This window comes from Natator depressus, chromosome 3 (assembly GCF_965152275.1).
Source record: "Natator depressus isolate rNatDep1 chromosome 3, rNatDep2.hap1, whole genome shotgun sequence".
Lineage (NCBI taxonomy): Eukaryota > Metazoa > Chordata > Testudines > Cheloniidae > Natator > Natator depressus.
Window position 1 is genome coordinate 187,551,973 of NC_134236.1, and position 11,520 is coordinate 187,563,492.

The window sequence follows — 11,520 nt, forward strand, 5'->3', positions numbered from 1 at the left end:
TTTAAAGTTCTCTCATCTCTACTTTTGAGACATGTACAATTGTCATTTTATTCCTTGAGCTTACACAATTTCACATTAGCTTTTAATTCATTATATAGTATTATGGAGTTGTTGCGGGAGACATAGCAGCTAGATTCATTTGAAATTCTAGGATAAATAGGTTTTAGAAAGCAAATGGATCCATTTTGACACTAATTATGTGTCTTTTCCACATGTCGTAGTATCTCATGTCACAAATTGCTCTCATTTGCTTCTCAGTGTAAAATGTGTGAGAGACGATGAGTGCAAAATGATATGCTTTAACCAGGTGTAGAATAGGTCTAAAACCTACAAGGGATCCTTGCAGCAAACAAAGCAAAGGTGGTATGGAAATCAAACTCTCTAACATGCGAAAGATAAAGGGACTTTCAGTGTCTATTAATTATTGACAGATTCTAGATGTAGGTGTAAAGTGCATTGCAACATGCACAGAAAGCTGAAATGAATATTACCAGACGAACTTTTCTCTTTCAGGTTCTTTGAGATTTAATTTCAGGAATGGTATAGCTAGGTATACATCTGATACTGATGGTTTGACTAACATCTCTAAAAAAATATCTAGGTTGTTCTTAAAAACTGCAACAATTTAAAATAGCTCTTTCTCCTCCCGTCACTTATGAAAACACAAAGGATCTAATGCATTTAAGCGAATTAGAGAAATCGTGTGTTATCGAGCCAGTGTTTGTTGCTAGATAATGGACAAGATTGACATTGCTCTTGTGTACCAAATCCTTTAGTAGTGTCACAGTTTATTTGGTGCCAGTTGGTGTTTCTGGTCTTCTCAGCATAGAGCAGTTCTTTTACTGGCTAGAAGTAAAAATGGGAGAAATAAGAAAGAGACAAAAAATAGCTCATTAAAATTAATGCTAAAATTTGTTTTTTCATTTCAAATATACTACATCCACATTACACATAGGCATATTTAATATGTCAGAAGAGTTTTAAGCTGCAAATTTCTTTTCACCTGTGCTGCAGAATTCAAACCTGGCATGCTTTACACGTAATGTAGTTTGACAGTTCATTTGAAATAAATGTGCCGATAACCCTTAAAAGTGGTAATAAAATACTCTTTGCTCTACTGTACAGATGATTAATACCACTAAAGTAATTAAATTCCATTAGGCTGGGGTTCACGTACCCAAGGAATTGGTGCCAGGATTTAGCAGATTTCTGGTGAGGACAAAAGACTAATGCCTTTTAAAGCCATGTTTCACAAGTAAAATCCCAGGAAAGTCTATATTAACTTAGGACATCTGCTTGTTGTGATTGTTGGAGCTATTGATGCATTGGATCATTAGCAGGGTAGCGTAAACTACTGTTTTCCTGTTGACAAGGATCTCTCACCAGGAGCTGCTAGTTTTCTGCAAAGGGAGAGAAGCAAAGCAGGGCAGCCAAGCTGGGTCTTATGCATGGGCTTTGACTTACAGAATTATTGCTAACTGTATAGTCTCTGATGGTAGGAAACAGCATTTTGCCTCCAGCCATTTTTCCCAAGATCAGAGCCAAAGTAACTCTGTCTCCTGCTGTTTTGTAGCTGTAGATTCTTAAAGACTGGCATTATTGTAGTCGATGAACAGTTTGCCCCCTTTCAGATGGCTGCAGTAATGACCCACAGGGGAGGCAGTGGTTAGGCAGTGCTGACAATGTGACCAGGTGCTGCAACATAAGCATTTCATTAAATATTGAAGCAATGGTTTTCAGTTACAGTGGCAAAAAGGAAATTTGGTCTATGTCCAAATATGTGGCTATTTTTTTTCTTTCAACCTCTTCTAATCACATTATTTTTTGCATGACCTTTCTGCTGCTAATTAGCTGCTGTCTTGAAAAGCATTGTGGGTAATATATCTAAGGTAATTCAGCATTCCACTTTACACACTGGTAATCATTCTTAATGTATGAATGATTTATTTACTGACTATATTTTATTTGCAATATTAAAATATGCAAACCATAAAAACTCTCTTATTATCACTATATTTCAGATCTACCAAAAATGAAAGGAATTTAGATTTTGGTAGAAAAGGTACATGGCAAGGACTTGTATCATCACTATACAAGCCACTATAAATGTGCAGCAAGGGGGTGAGTGCAGAATGTGTCGTTAGCAGGTGCAAAACAGGTCTAAAGACTCAATCCTGTCTTCATATACTTGGGCATTCTGCCTTTTGTGTGTAACAAAATCAGCTACTCTATATGAACACAATAGATAATATTACAAGAAACACCAGTGCTTACTGATATGTATGTCCATGTATCTCCATGCAGGATCAAGCCCTACACTTAGATGAGAATCAAGCAGATACTCAACTATGAAAACATAAGCACCATAGCCACCCTTTGAATACAGACATGCATTTGAGAATGTAAATTATCAAAACAATATCAGAGACGAATGCACATTATCCTAGCACTTTATGTTCACACCTCCTGCCAACCCGCTTTAAAAAATGCAATATTTCCCCACTCCCCTATATCTTTGTATGGAAATATTTGGATCTTTAAAAAAAATTCAGATCAGACCTTGAGAGCATTCCAGTACTTTAATGTACAGCCACTGCAAGATGCAGAATGTAAAACTGAACAGTGGACAGTGCTATACTAACTTAGTAACTAACAGACCGAAATAGGTCAGAACCAAAGACTGAACTTTCTACTGATCAGAAGGCTGCCTTTGGCATCTTTATTTCCTTCTCCATTATTTGTAATTCTTGCCTACTCAAAACACAGATTTCAAAATCTCTATAAATTTATCAGAACTGGAATTTCTAACAAGGGATTGCACATGGTTTTCTCTTCTTCAGTATGATATTTGCTACACATGCTTTTCTTCTGTACAAATCACCTCTGTAAATGAGATGCTTCATTTGAAGGTGTTTTTGTAGTTTGAAAGATACTTTATCTATTGGGATACATTTATCTATTTAAGAAATATTTTCAGAAATGCACATTGCTACACCAAAAAATAAACAAGTATATAGAATATGTATATGTACACATACTAAAAAGGATAGTCTGATAATTGATTGGGGAGGGATCTTACTAACAAATGATTATTTGTCCATTTTCTGCTTGATAAATATCCAGTTAGTCAAGCAATTTTTTACGTAATCTATTTTAAATACTTTACATGTTGTGATAGCATATTCCTTATAGTAGCAGTGCTGAAGTACTTGTAAGAATCATGGTTCTCTTCCCTCTTGTACTTCTCTGTGAGAAAAGGCTTTCATTTTACACATTTAATTGTTTAAATCCATCAGTTCTCACTTCATCAAGACTGTTTGAATCCATCCCTTCTTATTTCATATACTATTGCTTACCTATGATGCAGAAAATTGGCCACTGTCCTGAGAAAGTTTCATATAAAAAGAACAATTGGTCAAAATTTTAGGATTAAACAAGTAATAAAGAAATACACAGAACAGCGTCTCTTCTTTACCATTGTTCAGGGCAGAAAATCTGATTTGCATTAAAAATGTTTACAATATAAATATCAGAAAAACAAATTTGTGATATTTCTACAATTAGGTTCATTAAATGATGCCTTCCTGAGACATAATAGGCCTGATTCCATGCTTACATAAACAAGCGAAAATGTGTGGAGCATAACTCCATGGAAATGAATACAATTACACTGGTATGAGATCCGAATCAAGAACAAGGATTTGGGATTTTTAGAGAAAGCAGCATTTTCAGAGACCATTTTCAAAGATGCAACATGATCAAAGGGGAAGCAGCTACACAATATGAATGTTTTCCTTTTGTTTTGTTTTGATGTGCTTGTGAAAGTTTGCTGTATTGACTGTTGTGGAGACTAATGTGTCTTCCATCTTATCTATCTCAGGAAAGGCACAGTATAGATAGTAGTAGTGCAATCTTCCACACACTGCCCTAATAATCATTTTCAAATGTCCATCAGTTCTGGATGTCTTGATATATGATGGCCAAGATATCACAAGCTGAGCACCCAAAAAAGGTGCGTGCAGAATTTTGAACTGTGCTTCAACTATGTTCCAGAGAGACCACCTCAGAAGTGCCCCTTTTCATGCCCCTTCATTTCTTGGCCCTTCTGTTGAGGCTTGCAGCAGGTAGGGGGCATCTGTGAGGTCGACATCTGTCAGCTATGAAATACAGTCTAATAGAAAAACAAGCTGTAGTGGCAGGCAAAATTTAGGATCCAGTCCTGCAGTTTTGATGCAAACACTACTTCATGTGCAAACACACATGAGAGTTTTATGTGTGTAAAGCCTACTGAATTTGAATCCTCTGAATTTAGCTCATCATCAAATGAAGTAGTCGGGTAAACCATATAGAACAACTTTATATTATATTTTTATTATGGTGGTAGTTTTCAATTAGTGTTATCCAAGACAAACGTTCAGTCTTTGGTGTATATCTCATCCAACTTTCCAGTGGATCAGAATAAAATCCAGACTGAAGCTGAATTGGAGTTCAGTTCTCCATCAATAATGTTAGGGTCATACGCATTGGTCTGTCTTCCCTTGATAATTATAACTTATGAACATACTAAGACTAGAGCCTGATTCACCACGGCATGACTCCAGTTTTACAGTGGTATAATTCTGTTGGAATCAATGGAATTACTGGTGTAAAATGAGTAACACGGTGATGAATCAGTCCTTTAAGTTTGAGACCACTTGTGATTTGTTATGTGGCCTTTAGCACGGCTACATAAGGCAAAGATTCCAATCCTCCATTTACGTCAGGAGTCCTCTCAGTATTCCTTTTTATTGGTTTTAAAATCTCCTCCATCTCTTGATTGTTGAAGAAGAAATATTCCAATTTCCTTTTCTGGAAGGCTGAAAAAAATTTGGGTTATCTCTGAACTAGTCACCATTCTTAGGCTGCATTTTATAAAGGTGTTGACAGGTCAGCAGAGGGACATACAATGCAGTGTGTATATTACAGTCATGCTTTTGTGGGATATCATAACAGTGCAACAATCTTATAACCAAAATAAGTCACACGGTACACCCCAATAACACAGCTCAGACAGGATCTTTTGCTTTACCTTTTCTTTTCTTGTTAGTTTTACTCTTTTGAGACCTAGAAACTCTGGTTAAGATCAAGAAGGGTAGAGTTTAATCTCCCCGACTACTCCATACAATCCTAGCAATCGCAAATAGAAAAGGGAAAAAATGACAGGTATTTGTTACCTCTTTGTTTTGGATGTATCAGTCTTCACACACCATTATCAGGTATCTTCACAATAATGGATCAATCATAGCGTCTGTCCACCTGTTCTGAGTTATCCACCCCTTTAATGCATTAATAAATGTGTCTGATTGCTGTGGGAAAGGTTCCAGGAATCTTTGTAGCTGTCTATATCAATGCTGGAGAAGAAGCCAACCTGCAGATGTTTTTATGAGACAAAAAAATTCTCCATTAATAATTGTTTTATATCATATTTTAGGATTTGGGGCACAGAAGCAGATATTAATGGCTCTAAGAACCAAATATTATGTCATTTGTGTAGCCCTGAAAGAAAACAGAGGGAAAGGACAAACACTATGGTAAAACACAGAAACCTCATTTTTGTTTTAATGTCTCACCTTGTGTTCGTTCCTTTTTAGCTCTTCTGTAATAAACTTTCAACGTTGATGAGTTATGGATGTGAAGAAACCAGGGGCCTGTTTTTTGTCTCAGGGTGCACGTTTGCCGCTTTGCCATTCTTTTACATTTTCATTCTTCATGCTGATGAGTCAGTGCAGATTTATATTACCATGTTATTATGGATAGTATAGACTGAGTCTCCTTGAAAGTAATGGCATGTGATTGCTTACCCCATTACTTTCAATGGGACTAAGTCTATGTCATCCTTAGGGACTCAATCCCATTGAAAGTAATAGTCTGAGACTGCCCACATCGTTACTGTGCTTTAAATTGGATTGAATTTATACTGATCTGCAGAGGCCTGCCACAAAAGTCTCATTTTTAAGACATAAACTTGATAAAAGTTTTGTGTCAGTGTTTGGAAAGTTAAACAGTCGGTTTGAAAAGTGTGTTTGTAATATTAAAAAGATCATTTTTATATTGGTCAGACTCTTTAACGTTTGCCCCTTAACTGTTAAAGAAACCCCTAGAGAGCACTTTTAGTGAAGTTATTTATCTCCCTTAATTCTTCCTTTAATATTTTTTCTAGTTCTTTTTAGAAAAGATGCTTTTGTCATTTTGCTTGGTACTTTTGCATAGCACTCAAATAGCTATTCGGTGACTCTTCATTTTCTCAAACCTTTGGAATATCTCCTTTTTAACGCACATAAATAATAATGGATTACTTGGAAGGAAATTATTCATTGTTCCTACCTACACACAACACCCTTTAATCCTGTTAGCATAAAGTACATGCCTGGTGAAAACGTTCCATTTATGCAAAAATAAATGTATTTTTGTGTTGCAACCCTTTCTCTGAATCTGATGTTGTAGATTTGCTAAGTTTATTTGGAACAAGAGCTTTATTTATTCCTTTATTAATGTTAGGTGCTAATATTGCTTTGGAAACTCACAGTGAATTTATATACTTTTATACTGCCACCAAGTGAAATCCATTCCGGAAAGATTAATGTTATGATGATAATGCACTGGGTGAAACAGAAAGAGTAAAATTCTGATTTTACTTAAAGCTGTGCTTAATCCTAAAAAAAGGAAAAGTTGATGGATGAAATGAGCATTTTTAGTTTAGGATTCAAAGAGAAGTACATGTGTCTTTTGTGTATATATACACAAACAGTATCATGGAAGAGACCTGTATATCCCTGAAATATATATTCCATGCACTTCTACCAAATGCATGCTGTAGAATAAAATATACAGTACCTACCTTATTTACTCTGTAATGCGTCATACAATATCATACAAGAAATGCACCTGTCCTTTTAGGTAATCACCACGACATAATTCATTTCAAAACAGATCACAGCCCCACAGCTGTTGCAAGTGATTTAGTAATTGAATCAGCAGTATTTCATACACACTCATATTTATTAAAACCCTTCAGAAGCATTCAAACGCATTCCAGTCCTCTGGAATGAATGAAAAAACATGCCTTTAAGGGGTGGTATGTACTTTGTTTTATGCTTATTAGAGAAATTGCTATATGGACAAGTGTCATAGCTAGTCATGAGTCACTGTAACAGAAGAAAATAAAATATGCACACAGCCACATACCAAAGGCATATTATATACTTTCTCTCATGTATAATAATAGTAATATTCCCTCATGCAATCTCATATATAATGTGTATGTGCATATTATGTATAGATCATATGTATGTAGTAATTTTGTATATACACATATCTGTAATTTTGTATCTCTACATATTCCTCTGTATGCTATCTATACATTATTATTACCTTTATTATTTTTCATTTATTACTGCAGTAATGCCCAGCATTCTGGATCAGGATTAGGGCTCCATTGTGTTAGGTATAGTATAAACACATGAAGAATCCGTTCCTGCTCTGCTCTATTTGCAGTGCAAAAAGACAAGTGACAAACAAATAGTGTGAGAAGAGGGATTCAGTTAGATGTATTCATTTTTATATGTTTGCAGTTTTGTTGCCACCATTTGGGTCCCAGGATATGAGAGACACATGGTGGGTGAGGTAATATCTTCTATTGGACTAACTTCTGTTGGTGGAAAGGACAAATTTTCAAGCTTCATAGAGCTCTTCTTCAGAATTGGGAAGGCAACCAGAGTGTCTAAGATGTTTGGACAGATTGTTAAGTATTAAGGAGTTCACACGTGCTGTAGGAGACCACTTAAATATACATTGCATTTAAAAATATTAAAATATTAGATGAAGTAATATCCCCAGTTTACCCATTCTGCCCCTAAACATAATCATAATTAATTACCGTAGGTGATTTCTTACAAGTGTTGTGGCAAAGAGGAGGGATTCGAAGGAGAGGATAGAGGTCCTACAGATCAGCTCAGGAGCTGACATAGAGTCAAAATTGTGGAGGGAGCAGGTGATGCAATAAGACATGACAACAGATAAGCAAGCAGGGACAGAGTTGTGAAGGGCCATCAAGGAGCGGACAAGAAGCTTGAATTTGATGTGGTGATACAGGGGGAGCCAGTGGAGGGATTCAAAGAAGCCGAGTGGGGAGGATGTGTTCAGAATAATGAAGGAATGGGACCTTAGTAGCCGTGTTTTGAAAGGGTTATAGTGGTTGAGTTATAATATTCCATGCAAAATAGAATTCTGGGAGGGATATAAAACCTCATGCTTCAGGCTTTAAGCCAATCTCTAACTATTAAGGACTAGGATGAGACCTTCATGAGGGGCATATTATTTCACACCTGTCTATGGTGAGGTTTCTTACACCCTTCACTGAAGCTTCTGGTGCTGACTACTGTCAGAGACAGGACACTGGAGTACGTAGACCACAAGTCTGATCCAATATGGCAGTTTCTATATTCCTGTGATTGGAGGGGGGCAGTATTGGTCTATCAATGATAACGGCTTTAACAAAATTTCAGCAGTATCAAAAATGGTTATAAACCAGAATAAAACCCTCTTCTTTATGTCATCCCTACCCCAGTGAAACCACCACAAATTCCTCTCCCATAGACTGGGCTCACTGCTTTGATCCATGACTCCTAGCCAGGAGCGTCTCTGCCCTCTCACCTGGCCCACTTCCTCTACTGCCTTTCTGCAAATCTGTCTCTCAGATTTACACATTTTAGCTCTTTTGGTGATTCATGTTTTTGATCAATTAATTGCTGAGACCCATATCAAAAATTCATAGGAACTTAGATGTTTAGCTATGAATGTTTGCCAAAATTTGGTCTGCAATATTAGAATCCATTTCTGAAATCTGGGCTCTAATGTCCAAGGCCAAGATTTTCAGAAATGACAAGTGACTTTGACTACTTCCATTTTTGGGTGCTCAACTTCAAGTAAATACATTTAAAGAGGCCTGATTTTCTAAAAGTGATTAGGGCCCACCCTCTAAAAATCAGGCTCCTTAATGGTGTCTCAATTTGGGCACCTAAAGATTGGGACATCCCAAATCACAAGTCACTTTGAAAAATCTTGACCCAGAGCTGCATGCATTAATCTATCATGCGGAAGACATTTTTCCTACTAGAGGTCATGTTTTCAACTCAAATGAAAATACTGTGGTTTACTCTGTGAAGTAAAAATTCCAGTGTGTGTATCATCAATATTATATATTTATGTCTTTTTGCCCTAAATATGCTCCAGCTTCACTTACTCCCTATTTAGGCTGTCCTGTTTAAACTCATAGGGACAAAAGATTCTTTCAACCAACAGACAAAACTACATCTGTGATAGCAGTAATCGCTGGATATACATGGTCCTTTGGGGCCAGATTCTGACAGTCTTATTCATGTTCTATAGCACCTTACTCCAAACACAGTCCTATTGAAATCAATAGCCCAATGTGAATAAGAATTTGAAATCATAACCCTTTGTTTTCATTTAGAATATTTTTGGGTACAAGCCCATTGCTCCTACCATAAGACTGATTAAAACATATTAATAGCTTTTAGTGTTGTGCTTATGTGTATTTGTATTTATTTTTTCCCAGTTTGATATCTGAGCATGTAAGCATTCCTTTGGCCAGCAGCTAGTTAATTCCTCTGCTCCAGCTTTTCTCTTTTGTGGCACATGACCCTGTCTCAACTAATCACTAGAGAGGAAGGGTGGCCCACTGGGTGCCTGCCTGGGACTGGGGAATCCCAGGTTCAGTTCTCTGCTCTACCACAGACTTCCTTTGTGACCTTGGTCAAGTCACTTAGCCTTTCTGAGCCTCAGTTCCCCATCTGAAAAATGCGGATAATAACACAGATCCTGCCTCACAGGGGTATGGTTGGATGTTCAGATGCTATGCTAATGGAGTCCATATAGGAAGCTAAAATAGATAACCACTCATTAGTTTTGGTCCCCAATAAATAGGCTAGCATTGACAGCAAGGAGTATTAAACTGCTCTTGCTGTCTTGGCCATTTGTATTGTGTCCAGGGGAGATGCCCCCTAAATGCCAAATCAGAACTTTCCTTAAGTACATGGTGTTTGGATCTACGATTTTGGTTCTGAGTCATCTCTTGTTCAACTCTGGGGTTGAATAGTAACTCACAGTGGAAATAACATTTCAGGCTGCAGCCTGAGGGGCAAATCCATTAACCAGCACTCAGCCTGAGTTCCTGGGCTGAGCACTGGGGTGATTGTACAGTGGGAAGGAATTCTTCCCCATTCAAACTGCAAAGCTTGCAAAGCTGCCAATACCACACTGAATCTACAATAGACCCTGCAGCCCATTCAGTGATGGGAAGCTTAGCAACAGATTTCTCCCCTGTAATAACAGATCATTTGTATCATCATGGCCGATGTCTTTCATACTGTGGCTAGTAGGTGCCTGGTTTATATTTTTCATTCCTGTATCTCTTAGGGGGCACCAGACCATTCGAAGATAGGCATATTCCATGCTGTAATGCAGAATCCCCAATCTGACTGTGGTACCCTATGATTCACTCTAGCATCCTTGCCTTTGAGCTAAAACTGTCCCCTTAATTTTTAGCTTGGGACAAAATTATAGTATCATGATATTGTAGCATTCCATTGTGCTGTTTGCTTATTACTGTGAAGTTATAGTGTGTCATCCTGTGACATTGGGATGTAACATCATGTCATGACAACGTAACATGAATACGAGCTTGGAAAATAATAATCTGAAACATAGATATGTAATTGGATGGAGAACCCTGAAAGCAGTGACAGTTAAAATGGGAAGCAGATTAGAAGTGAGTTTGAAAAAAAGCCATGCAATTTTGAGCTACTTAGCTATGCCATTACTTTATGGAGCAGAGTGGTAGTAGTTTTTTTCTTTTTATATTTCAAGATGTGACTGCCACTTGAGTTCTGTGTTTAGTTTGGGACGTTTCATTGCTAGAAAGATACAGAATTCACAAATTGTAGGAAGTTCAGAGCAGAGCAACACAAATGGTTAGGTAGCTGGAGGGATTGAAATAAGAGAAAAGATAATGGCCCTGATTTTCATTTACACTAATGCCACTTTACAACCTAGCAATGTAAAGAAGGTGTAATTGTAATTTGTGCCCTTCATACTGCGATAGCATAGTATAGTGGCCTTAGGATAACTGAGAAGTGGGCCCAAAAAGTGCTAAATATTTATAGCTTGGGTAAGTGATGTGGACACTGGGAGATGGATGAAGTCTACAAATATTTGTAGACTGTGAACTCCACAGGCCTCATTTTACTCCTCAGAACAAGTGTATCTAAATTAACTTGCATGGAAGTTTACTCCAATCCTGCAGTGGGAGAGGTGGAAGGAGAAGAATTACTTAATATAAAAGAAGGGGTGTAACTGGAAGTAATGGGATAACACTGAGAAAGGGGAACAATAGGTTGAACTCCCTGAAGGTAATGTCTAATATCCTGTGCAATAATTTCCTAAAGGCAGCAGCGGAAGCCC

The 11,520-nt window shown here is 37.3% G+C and overlaps 1 long non-coding RNA gene across 1 annotated transcript; it reads right to left on the reverse strand.

Annotated features, from left to right (window-relative positions):
* Nucleotides 1-649: 649 nt before the first annotated feature.
* Nucleotides 650-6,988, reverse strand: LOC141984211 (uncharacterized). Its single transcript, XR_012638689.1, has 3 exons — nt 6,878-6,988; nt 5,214-5,407; nt 650-846 (listed from the first exon to the last, which is right to left on the reverse strand). It is a non-coding gene; the product is annotated as an uncharacterized LOC141984211 (long non-coding RNA).
* Nucleotides 6,989-11,520: the final 4,532 nt, after the last annotated feature.